This window comes from Pimephales promelas, chromosome 1 (genome assembly GCF_988280905.1).
Source record: "Pimephales promelas chromosome 1, fPimPro1.hap1.1, whole genome shotgun sequence".
Taxonomy (NCBI): domain Eukaryota; kingdom Metazoa; phylum Chordata; class Actinopteri; order Cypriniformes; family Leuciscidae; genus Pimephales; species Pimephales promelas.
In genome coordinates, this window is record NC_142769.1 from 31,062,581 (window position 1) to 31,078,373 (window position 15,793).

Genomic DNA, 15,793 nt, shown 5'->3' on the forward strand with positions numbered 1-15,793 from the left:
TGTATCAACAAAAGGAAATTCAACAGGTGCCAATCTACAACATTAGGCTACCAGTATAGGATGTAATATATATATATATATATATATATATATATATATATATATATATATATATAATAGCCTATAGGTAAACCAACCCAGAAAACACTTTTCAGACTGGATATAAATATCCAGCTTGTGTGTGTGAATGAATGAATGAATGAATGAATGAATGAGGCATTTATATACCACTTTCATATCTCTACTAACCCTGCGCTTAAAGCGCTTTACAATCATATCAGATAATCTCTCCTCAACCATCATTAGTGGTTATTAAATATGAGGAAATCATGGGATCCGGCCAAATGATTGGATACAGAATGATGCACTTAAAATGTATCCAGAACGTATTTATGGTGAAGAGGGGTTGGAAGAGGGAGACAGAACGGTTACTGTTGTGTTCTCGACCCAGATAGTGTTGCCTATACAAGTATGAAAACAGCTCAAAAACACTGCCACATAAAGTTTGGACCAGATTGTGATACCTATTTGTAGGTGTAGTGGCTCAGAAGAAATATTACTAATGAATTTGTAGACTAAATCATTGTTAAACCTTCTTAATGTGGGTCTGTTTACCATCGGAAGTCTGAATTATTATAACATGAGGTTTATGCATACTTATACTTGTTTTCAAAAATGCAGCAAATCACCAATAGTTGCTGATTTCTTGATATGTATTAGGGAGACACCAGAGTTTAGTCTGACGTAGCAGGACTTTTGAATTTAAAAACTTTTTTTGACTTTTCTTTCTGGATATATCTGAAATAATTTATCCCACAATATTAGGCCATTGGGGGAAAAAAGTATTTGAATAATGCTGCTGCAGTCTTTGTGAATGATTTTATAGAAAGCATGCTGAAAAATAGGGGACAATATAAGAAAAAAGGGTTCATTGGGGTTCTATATATGAAGCATAGGGTTTTTTACTCAACTCCAAAGGAACTCTAATGATCTATAACTATAATGACAAGAAAGAACCCTTTTGGGTTCTTTTGGAAATATCTCTTCGTGTGATATTGATTAATTACATTTTTTAACCCCCATATCTTGAATTTTGTGATCATTCACATGCATTGCATTTTAAGGGTTCCAAATACGTAGTGCTTTAGAACTTTTTCTTCTAAGAGTGCAGTATAGAGACTGTTAAGTTGCCCGTCGGTTTCAGTACTGTACAAAATAAGTACAGACAACTTCATAACTAAAAACCCAGCTGCTTATGTTGTGATGCTCGTGGATATCTAGCCGTTTATTTCCTATCAAACAAAAATAGTATTTTCAAAGGATTGATGCCACTAACCTGGGAAACTTGAACTGTGATTAGTCACCTGGATACGCAACACATTCTCACCCCAAGGCGTCACCTTTTGACCATGCTTCAATATTTGACGCTGTAGGCGCCCTTTAGCATCAGTTAGATGGCGCGGGTAGGTTTAGATCTGGGGTAGAGGTAGGGTCACACGCGATCCTAGGGCATCATCTAACTGACGCTAAAGGGGCCTAAAGCGTCAGATATTGAAGCATGGTCAAATGCGCCAGTTCGGCGACGCCTTGGGGGTGAGAATGGGGGATAGGCTACAGACTAATGCAAAAGACTGTTTGCTCTTACACACAATGTTTTGTAATGTAAATTCAGACAGATAAGAGATTAGACCTTACTAAATCAGGAAAGTTTTTTTGTTCAAAACAAACCTTTATCTACACCTCCTTTTTAAAAAGTGAGATCAGTCTTTCATGTACTGTAGGCTACACAAATAGACAAACACCATTGTTTTTTTGTGTGTGTTTATTTTCACTAACAAAGTGTCACTCCACATTTTAATAACCATGTATTAGTTCATGTAATCTTCAGCAGAGGTCATCATACTGGTTATGTTTGTGGTAGAAAGGATATGTGTGGTCTATAAACAGCCTGGCCTTTAGTCTGCATAGAGCTGTGCTTTAAAGGGACCCGTGTTTGAAGCCTCTGCGTTCAAAGCTGCAGCTGTTTTGGCTGCTAGATGATGACAGCTATAACTGATGTTGATTCTGGCATTCATCTCCTGCATCCTCACATGCAAATGATCCAAAGCATGCTGAAATGGGTCAGGGCAGAAACAGAAGATGATATGTGCTGCACGCTGGGAGTCTGAATGCATGTGTTCATCTGTATGTTCAGGTGTGTGTTAAATCCCTGTAACAGTTTGAGCTCTCCAGTCTACAGAGAGCCTAATGAGATATTTAAATTTAAAAATCACAGAGTGAAAACAAGAGAGAGAAAGAGAGTAATTAAGGCAGTGTTTATTGGTTCCCCTTAAGGTCTCCGCTCTGCTTAGTTTAGGGGGTTTGTCACATTAAGGGAATACCAAAAGCTTGGCTGTATGTATTAATTTTCTTCACTAATCCCACTTGTGCATGGTGGAATAATATCTCATATTACAGCGAAGTGTGTGGAACACAAATATCCTAACAGGAGCAGATTTACAGCCTCAGCAAGTCAGACATAATTGCTCTTAATTTGACAAGATGTTCTTACCAAACAACCGTCAATTGTTGTGTAATAGTCTACTCTTCTTTTTCTTTCTTTCTTTTTTTAAAGTAATGTAGCGATAAAACGAGAGAATGCGTCAGCGATGAACTTGTTGCATGGGTTCCACTGAGACAATAGCAGATATATGAAACAATACAGAGAGAGAGAGAGAGAGAGAGAGAGAGAGAGAGTGAGTGTGTCCTCCCAGACATTCCGCTCTGCCGCACATTTCCCCATCGCCCACAGACCGCCAGAGCTGACATCACTGTGGAAACACGCAGAGGCCACAGGCCCCTTAGCGTCTGCTCTCAATTACACACACATCCAGTGAAAAATCCTCAGAACACTCACGGTTGGGAAAGGGCTACAGAAGGTTATTAAACCTGCTAGAAAGACCTCCACTAAATAAACCTGCTGTGGGGCAGCAACAGCAGCCAGAGAACTGGGAGAACCCAGGAAACAGACTGAACCCACTTTGCTGAACAGAGCATTGCTTGGTGTGGAGTAAGAATTAGTACTGTATGTAGTATGGAAATTGCTTATTGAATAGTACATTGCACTATGGGCCTGTTATAATGAACGGATTGCGCTATTGAAATTATATTTCAAAATTTACTAGAGTGCAAATACTGAGAATTATGACAAGATTCATGTTTGGCATCCACACTATTAAAATACCCCCAAATTATGTTTATTTCACAGGGATATACTAAACTGATCAAAAGTGACAGTTAAGACATTTATAATTTCCATATTTAAAATCAATTCTGTTTTTTTTTCAGATGCTGTTTGAAAAAAAAAATATTCATCAAAGAATCCAGAAATAGAATGTATCATGGTTTCCAAAAAAAATATTAAGCAGCATGACTTTCTGAAGAAAATCACAGGAATAATTAAGCTTTGAAATATATTAAAAAAGACAGTAATTTAAAATTGTAATAATATTTAACAATATCACTGATTTTATTAAACAAAACAATTCTGAGTGTAAAAAAAGGACAAAAAAATCGTTATAATTCTTCTTGTGTTTTTCTTCCATTCTGCATCTCTTGGTCACATTCTCGCTCATTTTCCTGCATTCTTTATTTTTTCATGGCTGACTGGCTTCCATTTTCAGTTTGGCAGGGAGGGATGTTTTGAAAAGCATTCCTCTGATTTAACATAAAGTGAGAGGGTTTGAACTCATATCGGTATAGAATATTCATCTGAGATTATGGCAGAGTTAATGGGGAAGGATCAAAGTTCAGAAGCTTTGGAAAAGAGAGAACATAAGACATTGTGGATAACTTGATGGATTGTTATAAACACTGGAAAGGTCAACTTCGACTGCAGAGCAGTCATTACTGTTTTTATTAGTTCATAATACTGTTTCAGTAAAAGACCAAAAAGGCAACGGGCTGGCTGAGATTGAGTTTAAATAACTGTAATTTCTGTTTATTTGGCATACATAAAAGTATTGCAATTTTTTTTCGTGATAAAAAAATAGGACCACAAAGCACATTATAGGTTGACTTAATCATAACCGCTATTGCTGAATAATTAAGGCCTGTAGCATTGATGTAGTTAATTTTTAGCACATTTTATTTTGATCCTACATGCAAGTCCTGCAAGTTTTTCATTAGTGTTACGTCATAGATGATGTGTATACTTTTTTTCAATACCTATTCCAGCTTAATATATAGAGGCAACTAATGTATTCAGGTGGAAAGTAACGAATTACATTTACTCGCATTACGTAATTGAGGACTTTTTTTATGTGTACTTCTACTTTTTTAATAGTTTTTAAAATCTGTACTTTTATTTTTACTTAAGTACGTTTTGTTTGAAGTATTTTACTTTGAAACTTTTGTAATCAAATCCGTGAGTAAAAAAATAATAATACAAGGGAGAAAAAAAATAAATCGCACTCTGGAAACTACTTTCGGGAGAACAAACGCACAAGAAAGATGACGCAGACTCAGACCCAGCAGAAGATGAAAGCACTCTCGATTCTTACGAAGCGAATTATGGCCAGTATGAAAATACTTTGTGGAAAAAAGTGTGGTTGTCCTCGAGGATAGATAACAAATTTGCAAAAAATGTGGACGCAAAGTGGCTGCAAAAAGGAGGATAAGAGCATGCCACACCAGCAGGCGGCAATATAAACGCAAAGCCATGTTGGGCGCACACTCCGACGTCACAGGGCAAAAACCACGGTTGTACTGTCTACACGACAACACTGTTACTGGCATTTCTGAAAATCCTCACCCTGGCAGGGGTTTTCAAAAATGTTCGGTTTCAGTGTCCTAATACTGCGTTTCCGTGTGGACGAACGGCTGAACCGCGTAAAAAAAGTCAAGGTTATAAAAATATTCCAATATTTGAATTCCAGCTTTGATACCATTTTCCTATTTCTTAGAGTATTGTGTGTGTTTTTAAATTAGATAGATGTTAATAGTTTTCATAGTCGTTGCTATTGTTTTTGGTGAATAAGAAAAAGATGGTGAAAAACATCTAGCAGTATGAGAAAGATTATAGTGGAGTGATCATGGGAAAAAGAGAAAAAGAGTGGACGTAAAGGGGGAAAATCAGGCCTAATAGAGGAGACCCATACGTTCACCAGATGTTCGCCTCCACGCAGCTGAGACATGAAGAAGAAAACCTTCAGAGAAGACCCTGACACATACACACACAGCCTCTCTTGGTAGATCAGGGCTGGTTAGGATCACATCCACGTCCAGAGAGCTCAGACCTCACCCCCTCTTTTACATGTGAACCTTTGAGAAGTACAGACTTGTTCATTATTTTACATTTCATGAATTCATCCCAAGCATTCCAGAATTTTTTTTTTTGATCATTTTCTTTTTTTGTATGAAAGAACAACCATCAGCCCTCAACATCTCAACAAACACCCATCCATGTCTCATTTTCCCTTTCCATCTTTCCCACATTCCTTTCTCTTACCCTCTCACTCCCTCCCTCATCTTCAGGGAATACTTTGAATGGCATTGTTTCTTTGTTCAGGCTTTGTTTTCCCTTAGTACAGACACACACTCTCACAAACACATGACCTAACACACACACACACACAGACACTGTCACACTCCGAGGAACATTTTCCCAGGCCTTGAAGGGGCAACACAACACTAGCCTAATGCTCGGGTTCAGATGACATCACCAGGCCCTTAAGAAGAATCCTCCCACACCTCCTCCCCTCCATTCACACACACTCTCTCACGCATCCCTCCTGCCCTCTCACTCGCTTTAAACACCATGCCAATTTACTGTTATTGGATCATCACATAGGAAAACCAAATCAATCAATCACTGCATCATCCTCGTGGATGAGGAAAGCTCTTCTCTTCTCTTCTCTTCTCTTCTCTTCTCTTCTCTTCTCTTCTCTTCTCTTCTCTTCTCTTCTCTTCTCTTCTCTTCTCCAGGGAATGTGAGTGTATGTCCTGAAGGATCACTCAGTTGGGTGGGCCCATGCTGGACATCAGGGCATCACATAGTGACCTTTCCTTCAAGGGTCAGTGAACCCTGTGTGTATTAGTGAGCTCATGGAGACTTTCCTCAGAGCGCTTAAATGCACCATCTCACCACCAGAGAGAATGAGATAGTACAGAGTATCTTCCCTATTCTGTGTGAAACTGAACTAATGCAAATTATACTACGTACATTCTTAAATAAAGGTTTCAAAAAGGAGTTTTCACAGATATGCCAGAAGAGCATTTTTGGGTTCCCTAAATGACCTTTCAATGAACAGGTCTTAAACAGTACTTTTTTTTTTCTTTTTCTATGTTTGAAGAACATTTTAATAATCTAGAAACGTGCGGTTCAGGGTTTAAATTCTCACTATTAAATAGTTGCTTTTTAGCCTGCATATTAGGATATTTGCTATTTATTAGTACTTATAAAGCACATATAAAAGCCTTATGCATGAGCCTTAATCCTAAGCTTACCAACTTTACTAAGTATTAATAAACAGCAGTTAGGAGTTTGAGGCAGAAGTCAATAGTTAATAGTTATTTAAAGGGTTAGTTCACCCAAAAATGAAAATTCTGTCAGTATTTACTCACCCTCATGTTGTTCCAACCCCGTAAGACCTTCGTTTATCTTCGGAACACAAATTAAGATATTTTTTGATGAAATCTGAGAGCTGGATCACTCCTGCATACTAGTCCATAGGCATCTTGAGGAATTGAAACTTGCCGGCCTCGAAAAGTTATTAAAGACATCGTTAAAATAGACCAAGTGACTTCAGTGATAGATAGATAGATAGATAGATAGATAGATAGATAGATAGATAGATAGATAGATAGATAGATAGATAGATAGATAGATAGATAGATAGATAGATAGATAGATAGATAGATAGATAGATAGATAGATAGATAGATAGATAGATAGATAGATAGATCACACTCTAAAGCATGCAATGAGACACTCGGTATTGTTTGATTGGTTATTCATTATGAAGTTGGCCTATCTGTTCATTGAAGAACAAAACATGTCCTGAATTAATGATTCTCTTAGGCCATGAAACAGCTGGCTCACTAGACCTTTGCTTCCTCTTATGCTCATACATCTGTTGTTCCCACCATTCCCTCTTTTCATTGCTGTCTGTTCTGTTTCAGACATATGCTCTCCTGTACATAGAAACATTTAGTATTTTTCTATGTACATTTCTGAAATGCACTTTCTGTAAAGCTGCTTTGAAACAATATGTATTGTGAAAAGCGCTATACAAATAAATTTGAATTGAATTGAATCCTCTTCTCTTCTCCCATTGTCATCAATGTTAAGACACAATTTACAATAATAAGTCTAACTTTATTAATGTCGTTTTCTAAAATATATAATGAATTATAAATAATTATTTACATTTTTAATGATTATTTTACAATTATGTTTAAATTGTAAGCCTGAATGCATTAATTAAATAATTATAGACTAAAATGTATAAAAAATGTTTTATCATTAGTCAAACTTCTGTGCAATGGTCTCCATCCTGTGTGCAGTTTCAGTCCAAATCTCTAAAAATTACACCTATTCATGTCATTTTGAACACAATGCTTTAAAATTTTTTTTTCAAACAACAGAACTACTCTGACACTGCTTGAGAATGTTGTAAAATTATATTTAGCATTCTGTATATATATAAATACATAATCTATATTATATAAATATAAATATTTTATATATGAATAACACATTTTCTTAAATATATACATGCATGTGTGTGTATTTATATATGCAAAATAATTATATACAGCACACACAAATATATTATGTAAACACAGACTTTTATCTTGGATGCGATTTATCGCAATTAATTTTTGCACAGCCCTAATATATATATATATATATATATATATATATATATATGAAGAGTTCAGATGCAAAAGCCTCTAAATGCCATTAGAAATTTTCTTCTTTAATGATGATTTTTATCAAACTTGTATATTTAAGTTCAGTAATTTCACTTAAATGGCAATGATAATTATTAATTGTTATTTAAGTGAAATTACTGAACCTAAATATACAAGTTTGATAAAAATCATCATTAAAAAAGAAAATTTCAAATGGCATTTAGAGGCTTTTGCATCTGAACTCTTCATATATATATACATACATACATACATACATACATTTTTTTTGTAACAACAAAACATTGTTTAAAGGAACTGGCAAATAATTATTTTATCTGTGAGCCTTTACAACAATATAAACAGGGGCAAGTGTGATGATTTGACGCCATGAATAGATGCATGATTGCTAATGTACTGAGAATAATGGGTTCATTTTGTCTTTTTGTGAATGATTTATAGAAGAATTATTTTTTTTAAATGAATTCATGAAAAACTAAATGTTCTGAAAATCTCTGAACAAGGTTGTTTCTAATTGTGCTTTAATAATATGAATAGAAACATTTAAATGGGTCTTATACAAGCGATTTGGTAGGAATCTGCACTTGCAACTACACATTAAGTTTGTAGTAGTAAGAGTTTTGTGGTCAGAGAGAGAGAGAGAAAAAGTGGATAGTCATGTAAAACTAAGCTGGTTGCTTTAATTTTGACTAACTTGTGACAAAAGTGATTTTTTTCTTTTTTTTTAAATGTATGTCCCCTTTACCATTTCAAAAAAAATGTTAATCTTACCTACCCTAAACATTTGAACTGTAGTGTAATTTTAATTTGAGAAATTCTTTCTTAATCATTTGAGATAAATCTTTGATGGATAAAGAGCTTTAAATAATGAATAAAGTACTTAATGTTTCCTGTTTTAATGTATTATGGGTTAAGATTTGGATAATTAGCTTTGAGCAAAATGATACGTATGGTGAACAGGTTAGGCAGTTTGAAACATGCACACATGATATTTCTACAACCATTCTTTGCATTGTAATGCTATTTAAAGTAGGAGAGCTGAATGTGCCCATGTATTCAGTACAGTAGAGCAGACCCAGACTGCCTGTGCGTGACACTAAAGCAGCATGTTTTTCTTCCTCAAGGTCCTCTGAACACTCACAGGCCAATGGCAGGCCATGACAGTAGAGCATGTGCACGTACATGCTCACAGACAGTAACACTAAAGTCAAGTGGTCAATTAAAAAGGAAGGTGAGTCCACACGCAAGCAAAGGAACACACACACATCTGCTGAATGTGTCAGGGGGAGCTGGGATTCTGGGTAGAGGTGAGAGATCCTGCCAGGCATTTTGATTAAATCCTAGAGGAAATTGTAACTTCCTCTTGCAAAAGGACAAGGTCCCAGATCAACACACACACAAAACTATAAGCATACATGATTGCTTCGTCCTCTTCAGCTTAAACCTTCAAATTGGTTCTGACTATAGAGAGAAGAGAGTATAGACATAAGGTGAACAATTAGAAAGAGATGACAATTTGATATGGGAATATAATAGAAATGTATATATATCTGAAGACAACATTCAACATTCTGTGGTCAAAAAGTTTTGTTTCCCCAAGTTTTTCCCAGACCGTTTCCACATGCAACTAATTTCCTTCATAGCTGTGCTAGTTGACGTCTCTCCTGACACTCCATGATCTCTTTTGTCTAACCTAATAATATACTTTCCTAAAAAAGTGAGAAAGTGGGATGTTATGGGGGGCTAAATACACATTAATTGCCTATTAATGTGTGCCATGAATTAGTGTTGTGGTACTCGAGACCGGTCACTTAAAATCATTAGGTTTAAAAAGTCAGAGTCAGACAATGATGGAGAGACTCAAGAAAAAGTGACAAAATGTAGACAACATATCTGAATTTATGTAGCTTATGTATAGTTCTATTCTAGTCATTGATTGATTACTGTCATGATAATCTATAAATCGCGTTCCCGTGGCCGCCCACGTTTATATAAATTTCAGGGTTCCTGATGTGCCAGCTTTTTGTTTCCTTAAAGAGCATTTTCTTTAAAAGAAAATAACTCAATTTGCTTTTAACTTTGAGCATTGTAACTTTGCAGATGTTGTTTATGCTCAAACAGCAACATTACACACTAACTGAAGTAAGAAAAGTGAAATCAATCAAACACCCCATTAACTCATAGTAGCTAAATGTTCATGTCGTCAAGCGAGTTTGAACAAGAACATAAGACCGCCTATTCTCCGCCTGCTGAACTAAAGCGTAAACATTATGGGAAGCACATTAGCTGATCAACTAAATTTATTTTGATCATGATGACAAAAAACAAAAAACAAAAAAAAAACATACTAAGCACATGTTATCTCACCGTTCCTGATTTCTAATACACACTCACCACTTTCGCCGTGGTCTTGCGGCACTCAGAGCAGAAACGAAAGTTGTTGCTTGCTTTACGAATGTTTTTCCATTGCAAATCTACAGATCCACATGCAGAAATAAAACATTTAATGTCATTTTTCTAAGCACGTTTAACAATGTTGCTTGCAGTAGTCTTCCGCCTGAAGAAATAGGGTCTTGCATGTAGGCCTAAGTTATTTTGTGGTTCATATATAGCCTAACATTTAAAGCGACAATGCTGCCATGTCAAGATTGCAAATAGCTTAGTTGTGCTTAGTTGTAAACATTGTTTAATTCATGCATTGATTATAAGATCATGGACACTTAATTCAAGACATTAACTTAGAATTAAGCTATTTATTCCATCCTTTCTTTTTTTTAAATCACATTTATTAGTTCAGTGAAGTTATAGTGTCATGGGAGCTTATCAAAATATTTCCCTAAAATCTGTTTCGCTTTCATGCTATAGCTGAATTCATTATGAGGACATTCCACACACACAATCATCAGACTGAGTTTTCCATGCAGTGTTCAAAAGGAGATATTCACCCTTCCTCTCTTTCTTCATATATCCAGGGTTGACTGCCATCTGGACCTCCGTTTGACTCCTTTGAGAAAAACAGCATCCTCCACACCAACATTGGGCCATCAATGTAGTAAAAGGTAAAAGGTCAAATATTGTACTTAAAAAAATATATCCTGCCGTTTTAACTGCTCTTAAAGCCCAGGTATATACTTAATTTTCCGCATTCCGCTGCATCTCGCGCACAGTTGAGTGCTTAAGCCTTTCAAAGTAAACTCTTTTGACCGTGAGATCGTATATGCTTTTGTGGACCATTCTTTTCAAACGCTCCAATCACTCTCACACGAACACGTCTTCACACGGCGCAGACATCAGCGGACTGTGCTGATGATGAAAAAGATAAGTGGAGTATACTTTCAACTTTACTTTGGACTTTTAGATTAATATTAATGCAGCTGAAGACATCAAAGTAATCTGGTTAATTTCTGCTGTTTTCAGATCAGTTTAATAAGCAGAACATTTTCTTTGTTTTAGCAATTTCTGTGCAACGTTTTGCAATTTATTTCAGCAACTGTGCTGTGGATTTTTCTAAATATACTCATTAGCCAAAGTTTGTTAAAGGGTTAGTTCACCCAAAAATGAAAATTAAGTCATTAATTACTCACCCCCATGCTGTACCAACCCTGTAAGACCTTCGTTCATCTTCGGAACACAAATGAAGATATTTTTGATTAAATTTTAGAGGTGGATCACTGCTACATAGGCTGCCTAAGGGATCGAAACTTGACGGCCCAGAAAGTCATTGAAGAAAATGTTTAAATACGCTTTAAATGTTTAAATGCAAGAGATTTCCACGACGCATGCGCGAGAATTGCGTTGTTATTCTACTACTTCTTGTGCAATTCTCGCGCATGCATCGTGGAAATCTCTTGAACTCTCGTCTCAGGCCCAGAAGGAAGAAAAGGAATAGTCAAATAAAGTCGTTATTTTTGTTTTATTTCCACACAAAAAGTATTCTCGTCGCTTGATAAACTTATACTTGAGCCACTGTAGTCACATGGAATATTTAAACATTTTCTTCATTCACTCTTAGAAAATAAAGTACATAATTGTACCTTTAGGGATACAATGGCTTGTCACTGGGGCCTCAAGGGGACAGATTTGGTACCCAAAATCCAATCTGTTAACAGTTTAACAGTCCAACTATAAATCAAACACTGATCACCATAATGGTGTCTTAAAAAATAGATTTTCTCCTTCAGTGATTCTGCTTGTAAACATCAGGTGTCTTCAATAATGGTCAATCACTCAATGAATCACTTAATGAGCTCATTAACTTTAAGACCCTTGAATGTTAATTTAACACTCATATTTGACCATTGAGTTTGAATTTGGAGCCATATTTAACACGAGTTTTTTCTGTGTCCAATATCAAGAGACAGACTCTGCTAAGCCATTTTTAAAAGTTGTTGTTTAAAGGTTTTAATGATACCTTAATTGTTTAAGGTAGATTTTAACTTATCTCTATATTTGAGTAGCCTTGAAATAACCTTGAAATAATGGAAATAACAAATATGTACCCTATGCCAAGGGTACAGCCCCAGTGAAAAGCCATGGTACCTTTTTTCTGAGAGTGTTGACTTTCTGAGCCGTCAAGTTTCGATCCCTAAGGCAGCCTATGTAGCAGTGATCCACCTCTCAAATTTAATCAAAAATATCTTCATTTGTGTTCTGAAGATGAAGGAAGGTCTTACGGGGTTGATACAGCATGGGCGTGAGTAATTAATGACTTAATTTTAATTTTTGGGTGAACTAACCCTTGTTGAAAACTTCAACAAGGGTTAGTTCACCCAAAAATGAAAATTAAGTCATTTAAATTGCTACGTTGAAGGATATGTCTCTTCAGAGAGCAATAAGCGAGAGAGGATAGGATGTTTTTGGATGGTCAGTGTTTGGATCAGGATTTTTTATTCTCTGAAGCTGTGGTTGAAGGTTTACCGTACTGCGGCCCCCGGGGAGCATCTCACTTTCAAGCATGGATTTGTCTTGGTGGCTCCTCTTATCTCAGGAAACTGTTTATCACCAGCTCTATTTCTCTTTGCTTTGTTTCTTCCCTCCACCTTTGCTTCCTGTTTAGGTCTTCCTGTTGACATTATTTCTGGTTTACCATCTTTGTCCACCTCTCTGACCATCTGCTTGATTCAAAATAATCAACAAACTCTGATTAACTCTTACTAAGAAACATTTATTTCCTCATCATGTCTGTCTTTCTCCTGCTCACCACATGCAGTTTCCCTCCAGCCGTCTCAGTGTTCCCCGCATGCAGTCCACCACTCACCTACATCCACCCACAATGCCATTACAGTAGCTTTCTTTCATACTCTGTCCTTCTCTTCCTTCCTTCCTTTCTCCTTTCTCTCCTCCTCTCAATGGCCTGTGACAGAAAGGATAATTAACGAGCATCATAAAGCGCTCTCTCTATTAGCCGTGCTGTGGTGAGTTTGCCAGCTCTGTCATTCTGAACAAAACCATGCGGCTCTTCTATTTGATCCGCACTTCAAAGAGGGATCCCCACTGTTCTCCGCTCAGCGCTCTAATTGTGTCCTCATTTTGGATGGGGCAAAAACCCCCAACTGCTTCAAAACCAGCCAGTGCAGGGCACAGATAGCTCAGAGAGGGGACACACACTCAGATAACGGCTTTGGGAGAAGTTTTACTTTTACGTGTGATCGGTTTTGTGATTTTCCTAGAAATGCTTCGTAGTTTAGGCTGAAAAATTGGTCTTGGATCAGTAAGAGATAGTTATATTTACGTTGTGCTCACAAAGATCAGAAAAAAAGTGTTGATTAAAGCTAATGAAGCTAATCTGTCTCTGCGACCTATGAACAAAAAGTGTGTCAATAACCATGAAGGACACATTGACCATTCTCAAATGCCACTTGTTGTCCGATTTTATACATGATGAGTGAAGCCAAATTCACAATGAAGCCACATTATCTGTAAGTCGACTGGTATGATTTCAGTCAGACTAAAGTATTTTTTTTTTTTTTTTTTTTTGCTTTAGTTCACCCGAAATTTTACTTTTAAAGTGCATGTAATGCTTTTGCATTACCCAGAGTTAACGTCTGCTGTTATTCACTCTTGGTTGTGATGCCTGATTATGAGGAGCCCTACATGTGTTTGAGTTTGTGGATGTGTCTGGATGCTTGTGTGTGCCTCATTAGATAAAACGGCATTCTTAAGTGGGGCACCACAGTTTCCCCTTTTTACAGCAGGAGCCCACAAGATAAAACACCACATCAGCATCCTTTCAATTACAAGACGAACCTTAAAAAAAAAAAATGCTTATCCAGTAAGATGCTTTACTCCTAGAGCACAGCATAGATTATATTGGGCTTCAATGAGTCTTTAATGATTTGTCCTTTAAGCGATTTTAGGCAAATTTGATATTTAAATTAGATTATTTTCAGACTTTCTTAAAGATGTAAGTCACCGCAAAATAAACATTCTGTCATAAATTACTCACCTCATGACGTCCCAAACTGGCATGACTATTTCTGCAGAAGACAAAATAAGATATATTTTGAAAAATGTTTTTTTTTTTTGTTATTGGGGTCCAGTGTTGTGGAAAGTTAGTGGATCCCACAGACTTTCATTTATACGGACAAAAACATTCTTCAAAATATCTTGAACAAAAGAAAGTCGTACTGGTTTGGAATGACATGAAGCAGTGTTGTAGTACTCGAGACTCGGACTCGTCTCGGACTCGGTCTCGAGACCATATTTTAATGGTCTTGGTCTTGCCATGGACTCGTGTCCATTTGGACTCGGAATTGACTCGTACTCGAACATTTTTTTTTTTTAGGACTCGGAATTATTCCCGAGACCACTCGAGTTCAATTAAAAATATTTTTCATGATTATTAATGTATGTTAATAAAATATTTCCTTAAATTGATTGACAAGCCCAGTGATTGGTGATTTTCTAGTGCGCAACTGCACATGACAAATTGTAATAAAATTAATTTGAACACCACCTACTATGTGGCCTTTTTACCCTAAACTGATCATATATTTTAAACTCTAAGTAAATTCAGTAAAAAAAAAAAAAGTAAATAAAAGAAAATTAGGTAATCAACCCTCACTGGTCTCGGTCTCGCCTCGGACTCGGACTCGACCGTCTCTGGTCTCGGACTCGACTCTCTATGGACTCGGTCTTGACTCGGACTCGACTCTCTCTGGCCTCGGTGTCGACTCGGACTCGAGTGAGGTGGTCTCGACTACAACACTGACATGAAGGTAAGTAAATTATTACCAAATTTGATTATTTTCAACTATCCCTTTAAGATTTAGGAATTATGCAGTAAATAATATGGTGCTGTAGACATGGTGATTTGTGTTACTCATCATGTGAGAAGCCCATCTTCTGACTGTATCTGCACTCAGTGCACAACAGGGTCATGGTGCTAATCTAGTGGGCATACACACTACACACATGCCAGCCTGCTGTCTCTCACCACCCTCCCCCAACACACACAACTGTCTCAGGCCCCCTTCTTCTGACACACAGCATGCTGGGTCTTTACAAAGCCCCATTCTGCAGCCGTCCCAGGACTCTGCACTGTACTGCAGGACTGTTGCCCTCTGCCCTCTCACACACCCAGCACTCTTTTGTCCCACAAGAAAAAAGCAACAGTCACGTGTCCACTGAACACTCCACAGCTGCTGGCCTTGTCCTCCTCATGCTGTCTTTCTGCTGAAATATTTACAGGTAATTTAAAGCGATGGAATATGAATTATGTTTATTATGTTTCCAAGACCGTTTTGGAATGTAACTGCAGAATTACTGCAGGACCATCATGAGAAGAGCCACAGGAAGGGTTATGAGATTGTATCATTTATAAACCAAAAATTGAAAATGACAAGAACTTTCTGAAGAAAACTGCTAAACAATGCTTTAA

General features: G+C 36.8%; 1 protein-coding gene across 6 annotated transcripts in view; it reads left to right on the top strand.

Moving 5' to 3' along the window:
* nkd1 (NKD inhibitor of WNT signaling pathway 1) overlaps positions 1–15,793 on the top strand; it is an 84,019-nt gene that overhangs the window by 39,677 nt on the left and 28,549 nt on the right. For 5 of the 6 annotated variants that reach the window (XR_005620277.2, XM_039657277.2, XM_039657297.2 and 2 more), the window contains 2 exons: positions 9,039–9,145; positions 10,887–10,973. The gene's annotated coding sequence lies outside the window, so the exon portion shown is untranslated. Of the gene's footprint in view, positions 1–9,038; positions 9,146–10,886; positions 10,974–12,658; positions 15,604–15,793 lie in introns of those variants that run through there. The other variant, XM_089129485.1, reaches the window with a different exon arrangement.